Genomic DNA, 11,171 nt, shown 5'->3' on the forward strand with positions numbered 1-11,171 from the left:
CTGCTTCGCAAACAAAACAATGGCGACATTATTCAATAAAAACAAATAAAGTGAGGAAGCGCCAGCTCATCAGTCTGCAGTGATATAGAGATATAAAAAGATATAGCAAGTATTAAAACTGTAAAAATAAAAACAGCCTTCAAGCTTTACTGAGCCTTTCACTGCTGTCTGACATCTACACTTTACATTTCAAACATTGTAGGTGGTCTTATCAGGGCCCCGAAACCTACTGTTGTTCGTGGCCCTGATAAGACCACCTACGATGTTTGAAATGCAAAGTGTAGATGTCAAACAGTAGGTTACGGGGTCGAAGGTCATGTTCAAAGAGTAGGAGAGTGTTTCTGAGCAAAGATAGAGAAGATATTTATCTTCATGTCATGTGTGAAGAATAAAGGAAAGCATGTCTCGTCTGCCGACACTAGGGGGCAGAATAAGTTCATCTTTGAATATCGGGACGGGGTCATTAATTCTGCCTCTGTGCTGCCTTTTTTTTTTTTTTTTTTTTTCAATGTCACAGTTTCAATTACGGGCGACCTTTTCCGCCTCGCGCTGCAGCATTCGTGTCACGGAACATGTGAGTCCGATGGAATTCCAAAAGCAGCCCAGTAAATATATCTGACCTCCGTCCAGATAACACGCAATGAAAGAAAACACACCGAGGCCGGAGTCCACGGCGAGGCTTCGAAAGGTCTCGGCTGCCTCAGTGTTTGTGGCTTTGTGCACACTGACCGTGTATAGAATATGAAATGTGCTGCTTGTATAGAGATAAATGTGCAGATAACATGGTTAAGATGCTCTCCAGCACCTCTGGTCACATGAATCCATGCAATGCATTCAACTGTTGCAATCAACATCAGAAATGCAGGACAGGCAGCAAACGCAGCAGCCTGAAACAAAACAGATTCATCTGTATGTGAGTTTGGTTTGAAACTCTGCTACACTCAATGTTAAGGTGCGTTTACAACAATAAGAATCTGAATTTGCTTTTCTTCTTGGTGCATATAGTACAAAATATGTGCAAAGTCCACAGTATAAAGTTTAAAAGCATTCTGCAATCCCACTAACAAGAAAAGTGTGACGTCAGAACCATAGACTGAAAACACAGGTGTAGTGTCCGTGACTTCACCCACAGGTTTCTGAAGAGCAGGTGGCTCTGGGAGTCTGTCTTCACTGGTGGAGCTGAGGTAGGTTGAACGAAGCCACCTGTGATGGCACCCACTGTTAATTTTACTTAACTTTGTTGACGCTTGGCCAGAACAGAACGTAATCTCTCCACCTTCAGGAAACTCTTACAAATCACAAGGGATTATAGGTAGAAGACAATAGAGTAACACCAACCTGAAATCTACTTTTTAAATGTTCATAAATGCTACAAGAATCAATAGAAACAATAAATATTCAAAGTTTTGCCTCATATTGTTTTATCCGACGTGACATTGTTTGTTCCATGGATGCATTATGGTAATCTGTAGCATGTAAATTGGCTCAGCTCAGCCTGATCTCACAGGAAATTTGTACCGAACGCAACAAAAATAAATGTTTCTTTATCTGATTTGAATCAAAACAAGAGGATGAAGCGAGCGCTGCCTGTTCTACAAATGCTCATGATGTTGTTGCTTCGATCAGCCCGTCTCAGCTGGCCGGAGCTTTCTACTGAATTTTGACAATTTGAGAAAAAGATTTGACCTTTTACAAAATATCTTGAATCTATAGTTCTTATACGTTTGGATATAGATCTACTGTCACCTGTGGGAGCCGGCTGCTGGTCAACCAGTCACCTGCACACACACCTGCTACCACCTGAGATCCAAAAGTGTGTGTTGCTTCTTGTATGGACCTTACTTAAAGTAGTTTGAAATCCAAAGAACATTTATCAATAGAACATTTATTAGTATTAGCATCAGACATGAAATGATAAATCAGGATTCACGCTGTTGTTATAATCCTTTAAGTTCACTGTAGAATATGTTCTTTAAATAAGTGACGTGAGCGTGAGGCAGACGGGTGCCACAGGCTCAACTTACTTTTGTAGAAAAACGTAAAGACGTATGGCGACAGTCCAGAGCCAGATTTAATTTCACTCACAGAGCGATGCTAAATAAATTCAGCATGGACCTCGTCCCCGGACCCAGCCGGCTAATCGTCCAGCAGAAACAGGAAAAGGCTCTTTTCATGAATTCTATTCACATCTCTCGTTTCTTAGACTCTGCAGACCAGGACCCAGAATGATGGTGCACACCCATCGCTGTGAGGCCCCTACATGACAAGGAGAGAAATATGTTTTAATGAGGCTGAGTCCTGAGGCGACAGAGTAAATGTTTTATTTTAGGCCATGGCTGTGAGACTTTAAGAATGCATAGAAATGAGGTAACATTGTCTTAAAATTCACAGCGAGGTAGAAAAGAAAAAAATGCAAATTGTGCAGAGGAGAAGAAAAAGCCCTTCAGCTGTTCTGACAACGTCACAACACCCGGAAAACAAAAAAAAAACAAATCAACCATAAAAATGGATTACTGCCGCCGCCTAAAGGCTGCAGCGCTCATTACATACTGATGGAGTCAAAGTGTCACAGAGTTTAGTTTCGCTTTGTGGTGGCACTGGAGAAAAAAAGTCATGAGGTCAAGAGGTTAGGAAGGATTCATCCTCAGGGAACCATGAATACTGAAGGCAAACTATGTGGCAAGCTAGGCTGTTAGATTATAAGATACTTGATGATAAAAGTCTTTTGTTTGGATAATTAAAGCCTCCACAAAGCAGCAAATGATGCAACATTTTCTAAGTCGAGTATGTGAACAGTTTGAGTCACCAACCATCAGATCAGTTGCATAACCGACCCTGAAAAGGAAGCAACTGACCCGTCGACCTAATGAAGCGTTATAAAGGGAGCGCCGACCCCTGTGACCTGTAACCGAGGCTGAACCGAGGGCCGGATGAGGAATGCTGCAGGACTGAACTGGGTCACCCGGAAAGAGGGGCCAGAGGTCAGATACTGAAGGAAAGATTTAAGAGTTTAAATGAGTCTTTTACTGGTCACAGGAAACTACAGAGGATACATAATCTCTTAGTTTGATGACATAATTAAAGCTGCACTAATCAATGTTTTTAAATCAGAATCAGGTTTGTTGACAAGTAGGATTTCACATAGGAACAATAAACATGGTGTCTAAATAAAGATGAAAACAGAGCAATAGCATAAAAACAATGAAGAGATCACGTCAACAGAGAGTCACCAGCGGCTCTGCAGATCTATGGAGTTTTGAAGCCTTTTTTATGTCCTAGTTTTGATTTCTACGCCACATTTACTGCTTTTATTTTCTCGAGCAGCTGGGAAAGAAAGTGGAACGTCTAGCAGCCAAATATCTTTCCCAGGAGTCAGTGGAGCTAAAAGAAGGGTGAAATTCATCAGGTGGAAACAAACTCCAATGGGAATGTCGCTCTTTGTTGGCTGCATGTTAAAGACGCGATGAGGAAATACAAAGAAAAATATAGATAGGCTAAATATAGATAAGACACGTTTTTAAAGTTTAAAAGTCAGAAACTGACCAATCATTTGTCTCTTTGCTGAAGGTGTCCGTGGCGTACTCGGAGGTTTCACGTCATCTTTTCTTCCACTCTCTAATTTTAGCGCACAGAATCTTTTCTGTCTTTCATTATCGTTCCTTCAAGAGAAATTAGAAGAAATTGAGGCACTTACACTGTGAAGCACCTCCTCTCAGCTCATCACATAAAGGACATTAGAACATGAAACGAGACTCATTTTCAATTTCCATTAAATCGCAGAGCAGACGAAGACTCTCCTCATTGGTTAGCCACTGGTGCAACTGATTCCATTAAATTTAGACCAACAGACTTTTGACTTTCTGACTCTGATGTAATCAGATCAGTTATAGAGTGATTATAAAGTAAAAGAACCTCAAAATTGCACTTCAGTACAGTACTCGAGTACTTTAATTTGTAAAATTCAGGCAAACTTTGGTAACTTTCCAGTCACAGTAGCTTTTAAAGGGCAGTGTTGACCCCTGAACTCTCTCAGTAATGTGTTAGTTAATGTGTTATATGTGACAGTAACAGGTTTATTGTTTATATGTTTATCTGGGTCTCCTGCTGTATATTACATTTTATGACTGCTTGCTCCAAAGGCCAGAGTTGATTATCAGCCAGCTCGCCACACACAGATAAACACCGACACGTGCCTCACTCTGCGGTATACGCAAACACATTTAAATATGTAGTGAACCTCGGCCAAGTGTGTCATAACTTAATAATGATATATGTGTATGAGAATACTACTGCAGGAGCACGACTGCAATCCCACAACTGTCTGCTTCCAAAGATTTATTATCCGCCGACACTATGTGTGCACATAGACCCACGGTGCACGCTCAAACTGTGCTGTAAACTTCAGTCCCCGTATGACTGCCGATCTGACAATTTGTATTAATTACAGTAGATTCATTTTTAATGATTCCAGGGGCAAAACATTATCAATATTTCATTGTTTGTATATCGCTGCAGCGATGAACATGCAGCACAAAGACATCAAGAACAAATACTAATAAAAACTTAAAATCTTAAGCTACAACATTACTCAGAATTAAAAACCTGGCATTGCTCATACTGCCCCCTGGGGCTCACATGTGGTAACACAGGAATCTGTCACTGCAGGGACAGGTGGAGGTCAGTCAGAGTTGGGGGTGCTGGGAGATAGATAGATTTGTATATATAGCCACAGCAGCAGCACAGGCAGGAACAATGAACTAATGCATTAAACAGCATCTTAATCCTGTTCATATGACACACCTGTCACTGATTGTAAATGGAGAATCAAGGCTGAGAGAGTAAATTAGAGCAAACTCTACATGACTCAGATTTATAACCAAATCACACATCCTGTTCTTATGGCCTGCGTGTGTCACTGCAGATGACGGTATCTGCAGTTACCTTGTATCACGCAGCAGCTGAGTTGAACTCTCGGCGTCTGTCTGACCGTGAGCTCTGACATCTTTGATCGCTTCCATTCAGTGCGTCAGTGTGCTCACGTAGGATAGATCCAACCCGTCCTGTGTGAATCAGAGCTGGAAACAAGGTCGTTAAAGTATCACAGACACATTATTAATGAACAATAAATAAAACAGTCGTGAACAACACATCTACAGTAAAGGGATGGGTTTTATTATGTCTGATTTTAGGGTATATTATTACTGATTACAATAATAGAAGTTTCAGTCAGATTTATCTCTATAAAAACAGAAAATCTGTTTAAGAGGCAGCGTCAGAATCTCCCGTTTGGATGAATTTAGTTCACAGTGTTTATTTCTGGTGTGTCACTGTGTGATAGTGGGAGTAGAGGCAACAGACAGAAAAAGAAAGTCAAGGTCAGCAGCAGGTGGCGACAGGACTGAAATGACTTTGGGGCGACTCATTCTCTTGTGGTGAATGATCAGTCTCAGTCAGTGAATTAAACTCATCATGAACTCAACAGAAAGAAAATACTGGAGGTGTTTTTACGAAGCTGCAGCTCCCGTCCTCTATAAACCAAACTAAACATTTCACATGCAGGACTGTGTGTTCACGCAACGTCCGGTTAGACTTTCAAAAGACTTTCAAAAGCTTGCCTGCTTCAAACGGTACAAAGATGAGTTGGTTTGGGCTAAAACAAGCGCTTCATGTACAGTATGTTAAGTTTAAAAGGTGACTTTTGGTTTCAGATGGGACTCCATCAGCAGCTTTCTGGCCACTGCTTTAGCCCTTTTGGACAATCTTAGATCCAACAATCGTTTGAAAGGTGATGCCCGTGTGGACTGAGCCTGGAAAGAAGAGTTGGTTTTGTTGTGGCCTTTGACCTGCAGTCCAGACTCAGCTCTTCTCTCTGAACACTTTTAAACTAAATGTTCTTGCCTCAGTACATAATTCATTTTTGTCAAACATTCTTCGTTCTGTGTTCATTGATCTTGAACAATGTATGTATTGTATGTACGTGGTGTGCAGCGTAGCTTTGCTGTCTTCTTGGCCACGTCACCATTAAAAGAAAGACTTGTTAAATAAAGGTTAAAAAGACTCGTCAGTTCATCCCTGCCTCCTCCATATGCAGACATTCTCGCTCTTTATACTCGGTCAGCTGACTTCAATGGTTGGACAAAACGCTACAGGGGTACCTGCAGCGTTGGACACTGACCAAGCTGCCATTATGACGACTTGTCGTAGACCTTTAATCCAAAGCGCTGTGGGCAGAGAGCTGAAGAGGACATTCTGAAGCCTCTTCTCGGTGTCAGGGGTTAAAAATGTTCTTGACTCGAGCGCCTTCAGAGACGTCAGACCTTGATTGTGACGCGTCGGCGAGGACGAGTGTTAGTGAGGACTTCACTTAGAGCAGCTGTTCATCCTTCAGGCAGGAGATGGTACATAGAGAAGCCGCCTCAGAGCGAGGTCACGTTAGTAGACTGAAGGTGTGATCACACCTCGAGATGCTTCTTTAGTGTCAACCACAGGAGAAAGGTTGAACAACACAGAACAGGAAAGCTTCAGTTCTTCTTGTGATTTCAAAATGTAACTTCTTCAGAAAACATGTGCTGTGTTAGTATATTCATCTACCTGTCCATGCTGCTCATACTGTATATATCCTATAGCATATTCAAATTTATACCTGCACTGTACTTATATATCCTGTTCATATACATACTGAGACAACTCTTTGTCATTTCAAAAAACTGAAAGTGAAACGTTTCTTTTGGAACATTTTGCAAAAGTGAATAAATCTCATGAATGTCAGAATGTCTCTGAATATTTAGATATTTTTTTAAAGAGGGACGACGTTTTGAGACGTGATGTGAAATTAAAAAGTTAGTTTTTAGACATTTTTAGAATATTTAGAGATTTTTGGCCAAATGTTGTAGAGTGAAGATGTTTTTTGCTAAAGGAGCGCACAAACCAAACGGTTAAAAGTCTGTGCTTCAGAAGGAGAAGTCTGTCGACAATGAGAGGTACACGTCTGTATTTCTGCATCGGGAGCTCAACGTGAAGGTTTATTTTGTTGTTTCGTCTAACAAATGATGAGGTATTCTCTCTGGACTACAAGACTGTGTTGCTTATTCTGCCACCATGAGGCTGATCAGAGTGATAACTTCATCATAAAGCACGTACGCTGAGGTGTGACTTTGGTTCAGATGGGTAAATACACTTTTAAACCCACTCAGGGAAACATGCCGGTCTAACTAACCGACAGGCTGTGAGTCCACTGACAGGACTTCTCTGTGTTTACACTCACAGATTTTACTTTTCGCTCACTCTTAGATAGGTTCATATTTGGGTCAGGACATAACTTCATGACACCTTCAAATTCTGTGAGGAACGTCTACCAGCATATTTAAATAAGCAACAGAGGAGCCGGGGGGCAAACCAGCCATGGTCATCATAAGTAAAAATATAATGATAGAAAAGAACAGAGGTCATTATCAGCACAATATGAAGAGGTAACGGCTGTGATGCTACGTATAATATGTCTGAAATAAACTAAAAGCTTATTGTGAGTAAGTGAAGCGTTCAGTCTGCCCGCAGTCCTATGGGGTGCCGTTAGTAAAGCGTCTCGCTCTGAAAATAACAGCAACATTTTGTCACATTTAGCTAAAAACAACGTTTAAAAAACTGGTTTGAATTTTTGAGAGTCACTTTTTTGCACATTTAGAACAATATTTGTGAACTTAGAGATATTTTAAATATTTAAATCCAAATGTTAAATGTAAAATCTAAATGCTAAATCTAAATCTAAATGTTAAATATAAATCTAAATATTAATGTAAACATAAATGTTAAATATAATATAAATTAAATGTTGAGCTAAATGTTAATATAAATCTAAATGTTAAATATAAAATAAAATCTAAATGTTAAATCTAATGTTAAATATAAATCTAAATGTTAAATATAATATAAATCTAAATGTTGAAGCTAAATGTTTCGGGTGAAACTAAATATTTAGCTAAAATGCAAAATTCAAATGCCGGTAACCGGAAGTGCCAAAATAAAAGCTCGAGGAGGTCAGAGCGTGTTATTTAGATTTATACTTACATTTAGATTTAACATTTTGATTTATATTTACATTTAGATTTGATTTAGCACTTTAGTATTTTACATTTAAAATTTGGATTTAAATATTTAAAATATCTCTAAGTTCACAAAATATTGTTCTTAAACATTGTTTTTAGCTAAATGTGACAAAATGTTGCTGTTATTTTCAGAGCGAGACGCTTTACAAAACGGCACCCCTACAGTCCAACATGAGGGAGGAAGATCCTGTGGAGGATGCTCCAACCTGGGGAGCTGTGGAGGAGAGGCCCGCTGGCAGAGCTGGACTGGAGCCGGTTTTGGACGGGATGGAGAGGAGGAGCTCCGAGTTTTGGGGTTAAAAAGTGAATTGTTGTGGTGATACTCACTTTATTTATACAGAAACCAGATTCAAAAGAGAAGTCAGCGAGGACGTTATTAATATGTGTCTGTGCTTTATTCCAGCTATCGTAAATCAGCACAGCCATGATCACAGAAAAACATCACACAGTATGGATTTAGACTAAATTTATCCGTGACGTCTCTCCAGTTGTGAAACTCAAAGTGCGGCGGCTCTGGCTGCCGCCATCATGGCATGACCTGAGGCAGGCTGACTAACAGCTGAGACAGGCTCAAACAAGCCACCTGTAACTACACCCACCTGTCAATCAAAGCGTCTAAGCTCTTAATCCTGCAGAACTTTAAGCCTTAATATAATGTGAACAGGTGAGTTGTATATAAATTCACTCTCAGTACAGTTGTCATGAACGGGGAAATTAGCTACAGAGACCAAAACTGTTTTTTGTACCAGGCTGTAAACATGTTTATTTCTGCTGTGAAGTTGGACATTTGGACATGGGGACTTATGGAGACTGACTCAAGTGGATGTTAGAGGAAATGCAGTTTTTGGTGCTCTCTGCATTGGCTTCACTTTGGAAAGTTTAGAAACCATCTTGAAAAGTGTCATCAAGAGTCATACAGAGTGCTCCTTTAAGGTTTTTAGAGCAGAACTCTCAGAAAGTGTTTTTCTGTGTAGTTACTCTTTCCACAGCAGAGACGTCACTCACCAGTCGCATGTTCGAGCTTCTGTCTTTGTTTCTCTGCAGATATAATCAATAAGAAAGCTTGAATATCTCTCCCTTTCTCTCTTTTAGCAAGATTTACTGTGTCTGACAGCAGCTCGGCTCGGTTTCTCTCCGGTGACTCCACTTCACCTCTTTCCTCTCTCTCTCGCTGCTTCATTTCATTTCTCTGCTCCCCCTCGGCTTCTTCCTTTAAGTCCTTTCCCCTCTCTCTTTCTCCGTCCATCACTTCCTCTCTCGTCTTTTCACCTTGCCCCGAGTATCACCGGGATGGAAAATAAATAAAATAAGTCAGCATAGCTCCTGTGGGTTGTGTTGTTTGTGTGTGTGTGTGTGTGTGTGTGTGTGTGTTGTTAGCTGTCTCACTGATACCGGGCCCGTGGGCACAGGGGAGTCTAACCTTGGACCTGACATCCGAATAGTGTTCAAGTGACCTGAGCGCTCCGAGACAAACTGTGGTCACGTCTGGCTTGTCCAAACGTGTGATGGCATGACTCAGTGGGGAAAAGGCAAAGAAAATATATATCTGCAGTCAGAGTACACGCCGTCTGCTGGCTGCTGTGTTTATTTAAAGTCCTGTGTGTGAGATTTAAGAGGATCTAGTGGCAGATTAATATTAATATGTATGTTTTCATTAGTCATACTGTAGGACAGACAAACCGTGTTTCATGTCGTCACCTGTAACTACACCCAACAGTGACATCACCACGACTACACCTGTATCACTGCAGCAACACGACAAGTCAAACCAGTTTGTTAAGTTGCTCTCCGGCAGCTTCCTGGATCCCTGCCAACATCTTTACTTTAACATCTGGCCATGTGAATATGGACAGCTGAGTCCTCCTGTGTGTGTGTGTGTGTGCGTGTGTGTGTGTGTGTGTGTGTGTGTGTTGGATTAAGAACGTGGACGTCTTCAGCTCCAGACACAGAAACTGACGACGAGCAGGTTGGAGTATAACTTGACATATTAACTAATATATATATATATTATATATAACATATATAATTGCAGATATGTCGGTGTGTGTGTGTCGGCTTTTCCAAATTCCAAAACATCAAACTGTGTTATTCACTTTGTCCACCAGAGAGCGCTGACGGGTAAAATCCGAAAAAATCTTCCATCAAGAATGTTTGTTTATGTTAATACACCCAGAATCACTGTTATATGTGTATAGATATGAATGTTCTGACTCTCAATGGACATCCACAGATGCAGACATACGTCCAGCTAATACAAGCTTGACAAGGTAAACACACATTAAACCACTGTGTGTAGACAGTAAGACGACGGAGCGACGGAGCGGCGTGTGAAGGATGCTAAAGTAAATATGATTTATGTAACGTGTCGGTTTATGTACACGAGATAGGAGGATGTGACAGAGTGATGCATACGGCATGCGCAGCATAGACAGACTGTGTATGACTGATGATGTTTACGTGTTTGAAAGGACACAACTGAATTTAATCTACGCGTTTATGGCACTGTAGGATTTAGTGGCATCCAGCTGTGTGGCTGCAGATTGCAACCCCCTCGCTTTACCCTATCTTTCTTAACACAATGGAAAAACGCCTAAACAAGAGCCAGTTCTGGGCTTCTGTAGAAACATGGAGGTCCAACATGGACTTGAGGCATTTGTAGATAGTGAACGTCACTTATTTTTTCTCTGTCGTTGTATTATCGTTTACATATTGTGCGTCACATGTGATTCATCCGATAAAATAAACTTGCTGAAATCAGGAGAGTCTCGTCTCGGCCGATCCGAACAGTTCTGACCCGGCAGCTCCGACCTGCCTGTCTGCTGCAGTTTGTCTGAAAAGAAGTGACGTTCCTTTGCTCTGCTGCCAGGAAGCTGCTGCTCAGACAGAACGAGAGAGTCTGGAAGAGACGAAGGAAGAAAGAAGCTGGAGATGAAAAAGACAAGCTTCATAGTGAGGTGATCACACAATTAACCCCTCCCGAGACGCCGGCTCTGGCAGACTGCCGTCTCGTAAGTCAAAGAAGTGAAGATTCTTCTGCTTCTGACAGCCTTTCCTCTTCCCTCCATGTCT

This window comes from Larimichthys crocea, chromosome I (assembly GCF_000972845.2).
Source record: "Larimichthys crocea isolate SSNF chromosome I, L_crocea_2.0, whole genome shotgun sequence".
In the NCBI taxonomy this organism is placed as follows: domain Eukaryota; kingdom Metazoa; phylum Chordata; class Actinopteri; family Sciaenidae; genus Larimichthys; species Larimichthys crocea.